Genomic DNA, 13,543 nt, shown 5'->3' with positions numbered 1-13,543 from the left:
CCCAATAAAATAAAAACGACGCAAGAAGCCCTGAAGGAATTAAATTCAATTAGGCAGTTCTTTAAATTTATTCACTGTATTCAGTGAAATTAAATAAAACAAAATTATAGATCCATCATGAAAAATATTGTACCTTATACCAGCCAATTCCTAGATAATTATCTTTAAATAGGTTTATACGTGAATTCTGATTTAAAAATTACTGCAAGCTGCTTTGGACATCTTCCACTCTTCGAGGAAATCCCTTCTTAGAACACTCTATGATCCATCTGCAATAAATAGTCCTGTTACTAATAATAATTGTGTTTGCCAGGAAAAGTATAAGAAAATACTGTTTTCAATTTTTTCGACCTTATGTGTCCAGACAGTAAGTCCAATCTGAATTATTATAAATTCTAGTTCTACTATTTTATTTTAATAAGCAGAAAAAGAATTCACCTAACAAGTGTCTCCTCCTCATCCTTGTTCAAAATTGGCTGAGAACCATGCTCTGGCTTTGTAAATTTTTCACTCAACCAGAATATTATAGTTGTACGTGGAACTCCGTACTTAGATGCTGCAGCTTTCTTAGACATGCCATTCTTTACAGCGTCTGTAGCAGACTCCAATGCTTCAGAAGAGTAACGATGTTTTTGTTTATTCATATTTGGCCTAGGCCTGCCTAGAGATGAATAAGAATAAGATAGTTGTTGACACACAACACACAGTTATTGACATCCAGTGATAATAACTGCAAGAAGTGAAATTAGCACTTCTAAAATCCGTATTATGGTTTCATTATGGCAATATCTATAAAATTCCGTTAAAATCCTAACTGTAAATGAATTTCTCAAAAATACAGTTGTTGACATAGGATGTCAGTGACTGAGTTTAATAGATATAAGGTTCTAGTTATTGCCACTGAGAATAAATCATCAGAATATAGTTAATAAAAGTGGTAGAAATACGGTAGTTTTAATATATTAGGTAGTTTCATTATCATAATACTAATTGAAATTATGTCTTACCTGATACTAATATGTACGCAGGCACACAAAGAATAAATGTAAATGCTTAAGAAAATATTTAAAATATGCACTCATTTATTTATTTATTTATTTAATGCAGGGCTGTAGAGTTTATCTTCAGCCGTGATAATGGCAACATGCAATAGTGTGAGATAAGTAAACAAATATACAAATAAACAAATAAACAGTGAAAAGAGTACAAAAATAGTTCATCTCAGCAAGAATGATGGAATTTGGATGGCCATCATCTTCTCTCTTGTTTCCCAATACTTCTCTACCAGTGTTGTGGAGGACAGATTGGGACAATCCATTAGATGGTCTGAGTCCATTACGATGTTCTGGTTGCAGAGTGGGCAGTTAGGATTCTGGAGTAAACCAATGCAGCATAGATGTTTATCCAAGCAATCATGTCCAGTTGCTAATCGGAATTTGGCAACTGCTTCTCTCCTTGGCCAATCTGGTACCGAAGTGACATTGTCTTTCCATTCAGAGGTGCTTATGTTATCTTGCAGAGATTTTTTGTAAGTTTCCTTTACCTTCTGTCATACGATAGTTGATGCTCGACAATAGGGTACTTCACAAACATAGGGCAGGATTTTAGTGTCTTTTTTTGCAAGAGAATCAGCTATTTCATTCCCAGGGATACCACAATGGGATGGTATCCACTGCACTCATTGTTACACGCCCTATGAAAGTTGAGAATTATTCGACAATGCAACCAACTATTTAAAACGAATTACCAGTGTTGTTTTAGGATTGAAATGTACCATCAGATAATGAAAGCACCTTCTTTCTCTTTGCAGTAGGAACCTTATTATGTACACAAGAACGGAAAAGTGTCGATAACTGTAACAGTGTCAATAACTATACAGTCTACACTACTTAAATAAAATTCTGATTGTTTTGAAGAAATAAATTTCTGAGAAAATACAGTGGTGTTTCAAATTAATTTAATTTCTTGTTTATCACCGAAGCAGTCAGAATATTCTTTGCATAAATATTTTTCGTCAATGTATATATCTGTGTGTTATTGTAACATACCAGATTTTCAAAATTTTCTTTTTGCCTTTTAAATTAGGCTATTATAGAACAAGACCCATAGCAAATCCTTAGATTCAATTCACTGTCATCAATACTGTTGGCTCTATATCAGTGGTCGGCAGATTGTGCATTTGTGACTTCGGAGCAAGGTCAGATTAGATGAGCAACTGAAGAGGAGCACAGCAATCGCGCAGTGGCAAACTATTACAGTTGTATAATAAGTGGTTCAGAGGAATTCGTTAAGTTCTAATTTTATTTATAAGTTGTATTGTATCTATACAGGATGACCCGTATGTACTGTAATTAATTTCAGGGGCTTATTCTTTGAAATATTTCAAACAAACAAGTTAAATACAATTTTGCTCGTTTTTACTTCCTTATAGAGATAAAAATTATTGTATATGAAATATTTCATAGGATTTTTGTTTGTGAAAGCCATTGGTTTAATTCCCAATATGCTCAGTCAATTTAAGAGAGTGGTGTATTAAGATGAATAAAATTAATTGAAAGAATTTTAGTTTTGTTCTTCAAATGTGCAGAAATTTGATCCAAACAATCGTAAAATTATAAATTTCCTTTTGCTGAACGAAAAGTTATGTTTCTTCGGATCAAATTTATACACATTTAAAGGACAAAACTAAAATTATTTTAATCATTTGCTGTCATAATACACTGCTCTCTTAAACTGACTGAGCATATTGGGAATTAAATCAATGGCTTTCCCAAAATACGCTAAGGAATGTTACATACGAATATAAAACCCATTTTTGTCTTGAAAAGGAAACAAAAACGAGCAAAATTGTATAAAATAATCATATGCACGAAATTAGATGTAGGCCAATAGTCGTCACTGTAGAGTTCAGTATTGATGCTTATCAGTAGAGACCGAAACTTTGGCAGAATGCCTTTTTAAATGTGTTAAATCTATCTTCATTTTGAAAGTAAATATGTACGAATTATACCTTTGTGATTGAAACGTCACAGTTTTATGTTGCCCTTTTCTTCCTATTTTAATATAAATGCCTAATTGATTATTTATCTATTATTTATTAATTTATTATTAAAAATTGCCTACAGGTATATTTTAATTTATTTCTATAACCACTACAATGAAAGTGACTTCACCGAATGTATATTGTCTTTCAGTCAGTTCATATTCTCTTTGCAACAATGCGTACAGCCATGCAAAAATGTATAACAGTAAGCATTTTAATTATTGCTTGTGTTTATTTCACAAGGCAACAATGATTGCGGATCTAACATTATTTTTAACGGTTATTTTTCTTTCAGTTTTCATTGCGGCGTTGTTGTAGCTATAGTCGCGACGCTGTTATTCCCAGCGTGACTCCTCCTCTTTGCTTACATCTTAGAAAGTGAAGGTTCTATAAAGTCTAGGTAGGGAGTATCGTTCGCCATTTTTGTTCTTTCGTTGCCGAGCTACCAGATGAGGGATCTATTTGCCACACCATTAAACATTATCATGTCGTAGCTCTTATGATAATAAATCAAAGTCACTGTAATTCAGCAAATAATTGCGTGGCAAATAACGTCCTCATGTGCTTTCTGCGAACGCCAACGAAAGAGCCACAATGGCGGGCGATTATAGTAAGTATTTATCGAGCCTTCTTTATCTTCATCAGCGAATCACAAGACGCACACGTTTAAATGTAGCCGACCTGCAACGTGATTGGCTGCCGGAAATAAGAGCGATGGGACTATAGCTAAATATTTCATATTGCAACATATCAGTAAAACCAAACACAAAAATGCACTTTCCAAGGCTACTGGGACGAAGATTTCTTTGCTTCTGACAGTAATTGCAACTTCGAGTCGAAAATCTCAATTTGCATTCGACTTATGTACAAGCTTTTCTTGCTGTCGAAATCCCTTTGTGGAAAGTGCAAGGTTGTGGGTCTAGTGCAAGGTGTTTGTAATTGCCTTTTATTGCGTATTTTAGCTATTTATAATGTCTTTTTTGTCTGCTTATTTTAGCTATTTATGATCCCTTTTTGCCTGCCTAAACTTCTGGTCTCTGCTTATCAGCTATTTTTTTGGATGTCGATGTTCTTAAAAGAGAGCAGAATTGCTCTGAGGTATGACACAGAAAAATGATTCTGACGATCACTGACTTAAGGTATTTATTTCTGTATTTGTATGTTTATAGCAGTTTCGGAACCTCATTTGCATATGTGAATGCTTCTGCAGCAGGCTGTATTATGAATTTCATGTTATTGTAAGTACATTAAATTGATTACAAACCAAAATATTTTGTTCATTGATTTATCATGGTTGTACAGTTTTGTCTTCATACAAATGCATTGTAATTGTGCTGTTCCCATATTATCTCAGAAGAATGGATTTCACTCTGTCAGTGCATAGGTGCCGTACTGCCACTGTTCAGTTGAACCTTCTCTCCATGCTGTGCTCAGTATGCAGAGTTTGTCAAGCAAAGAGCATGGCAACTACCTACTTTGAAACAAACTACTGTGTTCTAAAAAACAAAAGTTACTGTATTTGGTCCCCACATATTGCTTGATTTTTTTTAAGCTTATATTTTCACATAATATTTGTTTTATTCCACTACCACAGTCGTAACATTTTGTTCAAGTCCATTGCTATTGAACAATAATATACACTTAAATGATAATATAATCCAATAAAAACGATAAATTACTTAGAAGTGATAATGCCAATTTTACTTTAACTAACAGCTTTGACTGGGTTTTCCTTATCGAATAATTCTGTCTGCACCTCGTGGTGTATTGGCTATGATACGGTACGCGTTTTCGATGCTAAAACCCACAGATCAAACATGTTAATGAGATATATTTTGTATTTCGTTCATAAAGTCACAAAAATTATTTTAAAAATTCAGTAATTAAATTAACATAATCCTTTCATACACATTTCATTCTTATTTCTTTTAACATCGTTAATGTTTTTATAATATTAACGTTATGCAATAATTCCAGTTGTAAAAAATACGAAAGAGACTATGAGTTTCATTAATGTTAACTAGACTCTGTAAATAATTATTATTGATTTTATGACTATTTTATTTAACTCGAATGTTTTAAATATTTTATCCATATTTCCATTCTTCATTCATTAAAGAGTGGAATACATAGTGATTTGATAACGTTAATCATATTATAGTTGGTACCGTAATTATAAATTATTGTTAGTTCACCACTGTGAAGTAAAGATTAGCATGCCTGGTCATATTATACAGTAGTTGGTAACAGTAGCAGCTTTCAGGTGCAGTAGGTGAAGAAGTACTTCACCTAAATTTTAGCCTATATTACTTTTTGTTATTATTTTTTATTTATATAACATTCTTGAAATGGATACCTATCTTTCGAATACTCTAGTCCCTAACGTATTGTGGCATCCTGTAGCTTTGAGTTGTGATGGGGATGACGAAAGTGAAAGCGTTTGACCTCGTGAAGGTAAGAGCGAGTGCCAATGAAGGAAATTTCGGAGAATTGTTTGCATCAACAGGTTCGGTTGCTATGGCAACCAACATGAACAAAACACTTGACCACGTCGTTCATACTGCGAGAGTGAACAACATTCTACCAGAAAAGAAATATTTTCACGAGGCTGAATACCAGTTTACAAGAAATCTTTGTCTGGGTCTTGCCGTTGTTGTTTTTTTATTTTATTTTATTGAGTTATTTTACGACGCTGTATCAACATCTAGGTTATTTAGCGTCTGAATGAAATGAAGCTGATAATGCCGGTGGAATGAGTCCGGGGTCCACCACCAAAAGTTACCCAGCATTTGCTCGTATTGGGTTGAGGGAAAACCCCGGAAAAAACCTCAACCAGGTAACTTGCCCCGACCGGGATTCGAAGCCGGGCCACCTAGTTTTGCGGCCAGAAGTGCTGACCATTACTCCACAGGTTTGGACCCATTGTTGTTAACAACCTATTGTGAGTTCAGTGTCAGTGCAAGGTGGTGGTTTTTTTCGTGGCGAGTTAGTGAAATGTGTTAATGTATTCTGTAAAAGATATTGTTTGTAATTTATTACAGACACTTTTTTTTAGATGGAAAGATGAAGACAAGAAAGATAATTTAAATTGTGGCTGGCCTACTGATATTCTTGACATTTCAGTTAAAAAGGCAAGTAAAAAAACCGGGAAATTGTATAATATTAAATTTAAAAGTTCTTGGTTTATTGACTTTTTCTTGGTTATGCAGTAGCCGAAGTTTGCAATCGTTCTGTTGGCCATGTTTACTCTTTAGTAATAAAAACGTGTGGAATAAAGAAGGCTTTACTGACTTCATAAATATTACTCCATCTCTCCATAAGCATGCCGATTCAGGAGAACATTTGAAGTGCAAATTGCATCTTAATGCATTCGTGAAAAACAGGAATACTATAGCTGACGTCCTTCAAGAGAATAGGAGACTTACAAATGAATGGTTTAATGAGAATGTATGGTTAAATAGGCTTTTTCTTAGAAGTAATAATTGATGCAACACTGTATTTGTGCAAACAGGAACTTCCATTCAGGGGCCACGACGAAAGCCTTTCGTCATTAAATCGTGGAAATTTCAAAGAACTTGTTACTATTTTGATATCAAGAAGTCCCTTAGAAATACAGAATCATTACAACAAAATAAAGAGTGTATTCAGTGGCGATTCTAAGACAATTCAATGCGAACTTATTGATTGCATTTCAGATCATATACATGAACGTGTAAAAACTGAAATTAATGGTTCATATTTCATTTCTGTGCAAGTCGATGTTACCACAGACATTTGTCAGACGTCCCAATGCTCTACTATAGTGAGATACGTTAATGTAGAGGGGAGGTTAGTTGAGAGATTTTTAAGGTTTCATAACGTAAGTGCAGCCAGTTCAGCAGAGGCGCAGTTGTTGGATAGTATCTTAAAAGAATTTGACTATAAACGTAAAGTAGTTGCGCAGTGCTATGATGGTGCGAGTGTAATGTCAGGTCATTTGAACAGGCTGCAGAAGAGGATCACAGATAAAGTGCCTCAAGCAATTTTTGTATGTTGTTTAGCTCACCGGTTAAATTTGGTTCTGAAAAAAAGTTGTAATACTATTTCAAAGTGTCGCATATTTTTTGCGAGTATTGCTGGCATCCCAACTTTTTTCCATAATTCTGCGAAACGAACGCATGTACTTGATTCAGTTTTGGCAAAAAGAATCCCTACTTTAACTGAGACAAGGTGGAGTTCAAACTCAAACCTTATCCATGTGATTGTTGAGAACTGGGATAAACTAAAAGAGGTTTTCTAAGTTATCTTGAACGATGTAGAATCTGATGAAAATGCTGTTGGTTCTAGCAATGGATTTCTCAATGAAATGGACAAATTTGAATTTACTTTCCTGGCTATCGTTTTCAATGATATTATTAGTTTAACTGCTGTCCTCTTTGACATCCTTCAGAAAAAGTCACTGGACGTCAGTTACTGTGTAAGTAAAATCGAAAGTACAGATGATATTCTAAAGAGTAGAAGGGATGAACATTATTTCGTAACGTTGTTTGAAAATGCCATCAAGCTCACTAGTGTGAGCTGTGCCCGACATCGTAGCTGTTCACCTAGTACGTCACTTCGTCCGTCAGAGCGCTCTCAGACGTCATATTATAGATAGCGCTATGAATCCTTTCATTTTCTTATTCAAATTATCCTATGGGCTGGTTGATTACGTCTCACGAGGAGAGGGGGAAAGCGAGTTTACTTGGCTACATGCAGTCATATGTTACATCACTCAGGACTCGGACCCCGTAGAGATAACATCACTCAGGACTTGCACGCCGTAGAGATAACATCACTTTGGAGTTGGAAGCCGTATGCGTAACATTACTTGGGAGTTGCAGCCCGCATCGATAGTTTTCATTCAGGAAATTGACGTGCACTCGCGAAATGGAGCTCGAACTGTTTTCTATTCTACTTTGGTAACTTAAGTTTATCGTGATAGATTGTTCGAGAATAGGGTGTCATTATATTTCTTTTGAGTATTTACGGATTATATGGAACCTTGTTTCAGATGTATATCTTGTGATTTAGCGTGCTTACAACTTGTGTCAGATTTGTAATCAGTGGAGTAGGTAAATTTGGGTTGTGATATGTTTATTTTTGGTTGTATGTGTTTGAGAGATTGTGCTGGGTCGTATTTTGAAAAATCACTCGCTGGTGATGTCTTGGGTTAAGTTATTGCGATTACGTGACAAAGTATAAGTTGATATGTGAGGTTTGATGACAGGGGATTACGTGAGGAAATATTTGATGTGTGAAGTTTTGATGTTCCAAGACAGTTTGTGTGATAGCGTAGCGATTACGATCTTTGGGTTACGTCCTATTTGACGCTGTAATGAACTAGAATAGTATGGGCCTCATTTACTTGTTCTTGTATTTTCCCTACTCCATTTTGATTATTGGTTTCCACACCACTATTCAGGAATCGAGTGCTTTGACTTTCCGTTGCTATTCAAACGATCATTGGGATTTGAAATTATCGTCGGTTACTTATCATACACCGTATCTCTCTCTCTCTCTCTCTCTCTTGGGCATCGTTTGTTGTAAAGTACAGAGATTGTTGTTTGTCCAATCTGCACAGTTTATGTGAGATGTATGTGGAATTGGTAATGTATAGTGATCAGTCATGTGACGCGTCGTACTGGGTAAAGTCTTTGTGTTATACTGAGTTTATGTGTACGTTGAGTTTGGTGAGTCAGATTGTATGGTATCTGTAATTGAATGGGCCATGTATTTGAGTTAGTCTACTGACTGGGTGTTTGTCTTGAGCTTTATATCTAGTTGGATACACACACACACACACACACAGATATATATATATATATATATATATATATATATATATATATATTCAGAGAGTGTTTTAATGACTAGATGATTAATAGGTCAGTTATTGATTATTGAGAGATGGGCACATTAGATTGTATTATGACCTATAAGTATGTTTGCCCAATCTAGTTAAACTTTCACGATTCAGATATCGCTTTGGTACTTGTTCAGATTAACTTGTGATATTTTCATTAACTTATTTCATACTTATTTGTTATTTCATTTATCATTCATGTATATTGTTATCCATTATTGTTAATTATATCTGTTATACAAATTCACACTATTTATTTCTAAAAGTCTTCCACTGCGCACATCTAATCTTCCAATGTACCATCCACCTGGCGAATAACAGCCACTATAAGAAATGTAGAGTGGATGATCGTACATCTCCTCAAGTGTGACGGTGGGAAGAAGACAAAAGATGATGTTTGCGTAATTGTCGAATCCTTTATTTTGAAATGCTCCACAACTTTTTGATGCAAATGAGTATTCGATTTCAAGATTGTGATAAATTGCAGTTTCTATGTCTTGTAGACTCTTCAAAATTTCAAGATCATGCCACCAATTCTCCATCTGAAGCCTTACAGCAGTTACATCAGTGCTATCCACAAATACACACATCAAAATTGTCTAAGGAACAGATTATTTTATTAATAAAATTCTTTCCAAACCCAGGGCGGAATTCATAGTCGTCACTTATAAATGAGTGAACCCTTAAGTGGTTACTTATACTCATTTCTAATTCATAGTTGTCCCTCATTCACATAATAAGTGATTACTTAAGTGAGCTGATCTGTACCCTTAAGTGACCACTCATTTTCAAAATGGATACTGAGAATGATTTTGAGGATTTTGTGGAGTTTGTTGAACGAAATGAGGAAAATATATGTTTCCCAAAAAGGTATATTAGAGACATGGAGAATTCTCTGGAAATGTATAGTGAACTGGAATTTAAGAAGCGATATCGTTTTCGCAAGACCACAGTTGTTGATATTTTAGTGCCTTTAATAGACAAATATGTTGCCAACAACAGAGGATTACCAATCCCATCGCTGTTGAAAATGTTGATAGCACTAAGATTTTATGCAACATCATTTCAGGTAGGTCGTAATTACACTTTGTTTCTCGCAAAAGAATCAATAGGCCTATACTTTTTTTTTTAACACAGAATACATTACTTTACAGTTGGTGTGTGCAGATCTGTACCATGTAAGTCAGCCTACAGTGTGCAGAATAATTTCAGACATTTCCGAAGCAGTATCGCGTCATATTAAAAAGTTCATAAAATTTCCAGCATCTGTAGAGGCATTCAATGCATTAAAAGTGGACTTCTTTAAGAAAGCTGGTTCTCCGGGAGTTGTCGGTGTTATTGATGGCACACATGTGCCTATTAAAAGTCCTGGTGGAAATAATGCAGAAATTTTTAGAAACAGGAAAGGCTATTTTTCCATAAATGTCCAGATTGTTAGCGGACCCAACAAAGAAATCCTGGATATTGTTGTGAGCTGGCCAGTTCTGCGCATGACAGCAGGATTTTTTAAAATAGTGGTATTAGAGTTAGGTTAGGTGAGAGACAAATTCCTGGACATCTTCTTGGCGACAGTGGATATCCACAACGTAATTACATTTATACTCCAATTTCACATCCTAACACTCGCCCAGAACAAAATTACAACAATGCTCGTAAAATAACAGAATTGGGGTCGAGAGAACAATAAAATTGAGAGATGGAAAAGGCGCTTTCCATGTCTGTATTTTGAAATGCAGAATAAGTTGAGGTACATTACAAGAATAATAACTTATTGTGCAATTTTGTACAATATAGGCATACAAGCAGGAGACAATTGGGAATCAGAAGAACTCGAGGGAAGAGGAGAAATTATTGACATTCCAATACCACCTGTTGCACAAAATGTCAGAGGAAATGCAATTCGACAAGAATTTATTGAAAGACACTTTATGTAAAAATTAAGAAATAAACTTATCACACAATTCAAATGCATTACTTATTTCAATTTACTTTGAAGAGCATGCAACTCAATTTCTCGCTTTAGTTGTTGAAACTCCTCATCTTTTCTAGCCGTATCTAGCTGTTGCTTTATCAGATCAATTCGAAGTTGTTGCTCTAGCTTCCTCATCTCACCCAGTTCCATGTCTAAATTTAACAATTCTCAATCCAGCTTCAGTACTCAGGGCATCTGACTTTGACCTTCTTTTCTTCTGTTTTTCCTCATTCCTTAGTGCCTCAGGTGTCATTGTAGAGGTTGATTCCTGAATCTGGTCAGTTGTCCTGTCATCACTCTGTTCGGTAACCAGAATGTCATCAATTATTATATATGTTTGAGCTGTATTCTCATTTTCAATGAACTGAACAGTGTTGGAATCAATACAGTCCGACATTTCAATATCATTGCCACAGGAATCGAGTTCAGGGTCGTCTTCAACGTTGGTGTCAGGCGCTGGACCACCACCAGTTTTCAGTAAGCTTCTCTTTTCTGCTGCGAATTCTGCCTTCCTACAAAATTTTATATTTTCTCATAGTTTCTTCAACTGCTCGACGTTCCTTGCAATAATTTCGGAGTATGAATTGAATTCTGACGCAATAGTTTCCCAAGCAGCTTTCTTTCTTCGAACAGAGACACAATCAGATTGCCTGTTTTCTACGATGTCTTTATGCCTTAAAACAAGCTCTCGAAGCCGAAGTCGTTCTTCTTCAGAAAAATTCTTTCCTTTCGGCATACTTATTTTCAGCCAAATTGATCGTTATTCAGTACAATAATATTGATAACTCGTTGTTATACAACTCCACATGTAGAGCTGCTTTCGATTAGTTCAATGAGAGTCAGCTTTGTTATGACGTCATGTCCGGCAGCTGTAAGTGAGCACTCATTACGTGAAAATAAGTGTTGTGTATGAATTGACTTCAAAGAAAATGGAATTGGATAGGCCACACGCTGAGAAAGCCAGATGGAGCTATTGAGAAGACTGCAATTGATTGGAATCCACAAGGAGTAAGGAAGAGAGGACGGCCTAGAAAAACATGGAAATGATCAATAGAGGAGGAAGTAGAGAGATGTGGGAAAAGCTGGAAAGAGGTGAAACGGATGAATGGCGACAGAGTACGCTGGAGGAACTTTACTGCTGCCCTATGTTCCACCTAGGAACAACAGGATATAAAGAAAAAAAAAAAAAAGACTGAATTGACTTAAGCGTTCCCTTATTATAAGCAAACACTTATTACTTAAGGGTTCACTCATTTTATAAGTGACGACTATGAATTCTACCCTAAGCATTGAGTAGACATAAGTGAGTTATTCATTTATCTATGCACCAGACACCATAGCAACCAGTGTTTTGTTTTATTTACATTATTACATTGGAATGTCTTATTTTAGTGTGTCGGACAGAGTGATTAGTTCATATGTAATGGAGAATTCGGATACTTTCAACAGTATAAAACATTAAAAAATGATAGAAATGAATGCTGAACGTCGTCATTTAAGCTGCGATGACATGTTTAGAGCAATTGGTATAATTGAAAACAATGGGACATAAGCTGATGCAGCGAGGGCTCTGAATACTAGAACAGACGTAATATCCACAATGTGGAGTCGATATCGTGAATTTGATACCCAGAAGAACAACATCCAGATAAACCGAGAGGTACAACTGTAGCAAAAGACAGATTTCTGTGCCTAAAAGTCTTGAGAGAAAGGACTTCAACTGCAAGCATGTTAAGAAGTGCTTTGCAGAATGTTGGGAATGTGGTTGTAGCAACCCAGACCATTAGAAACAGATTGCACTAGAGGGGTCTTAATGTCCGTCGCCCATTGAGGTGTCCAGCTATTCGACATGGAAATCGAGGACCTCGTGTTTTGTGGTATCAGCAACATGAAGATTGGATAGATGATCAATGGGATCAAGTTCTCTTTACCGATGAATCAGGCTTCGGTCTACATCCAGATTCCAAAAGAATACGGATATGGAGACAACCAAGTCCAGCAGAAAGACTGAGATATGTACAGGAGGTTCATAAATTCCAAAGAGGTTCTATCATGATACGGGGAGAAATAATGGCACACAGGAAGACTGACCTCGTTTTAGTTAAAGGAACACTAGGAGCAAGAGATATTGCAGTCTGTAGTCTTTCCCATTGCTGAAGAAATTGGTCCTGAATTCCTTCTAATGCATGACAATACCAATGCACATGTTGCTAGAACAACAACACAATGGTTGGGAATACACAATATTCAAGTTCTAGGGTAGCCTGCTCAGTTCTCAGATCTTAATCCAATTGAATCTTTGTGGGATAACCTTCAAAAAAGAGTTCTAGACGACATTGAAAACATTGAGATTCTCGATCAGCTGTTCGCACGTCTCCAAATTCACTGGCAGAACATTGGTCAAGATGAAATCTTTCATCTCATATATTCAATGCCAAGAAGGGATCGAGCAGTACTGAAAGCAAGATGTGGTGCTACTCGTTATTAATGACAAAAATGTTGTGTGAAGTTGAGAAAAACAGCAGTATTGTAAAGATTTCAAACCATTGAGATTTTAAAACTTTAATCTTTTCATTCTGAGAACAGGTTATGTGTGATTTTTTAACATAATTACACACTTTCATACCATGTAGAATGTTTTTCT

Source organism: Periplaneta americana, chromosome 8 (genome assembly GCF_040183065.1).
Source record: "Periplaneta americana isolate PAMFEO1 chromosome 8, P.americana_PAMFEO1_priV1, whole genome shotgun sequence".
Classification (NCBI taxonomy): domain Eukaryota; kingdom Metazoa; phylum Arthropoda; class Insecta; order Blattodea; family Blattidae; genus Periplaneta; species Periplaneta americana.
Note: the sequence above shows the minus strand (reverse complement) of the source record.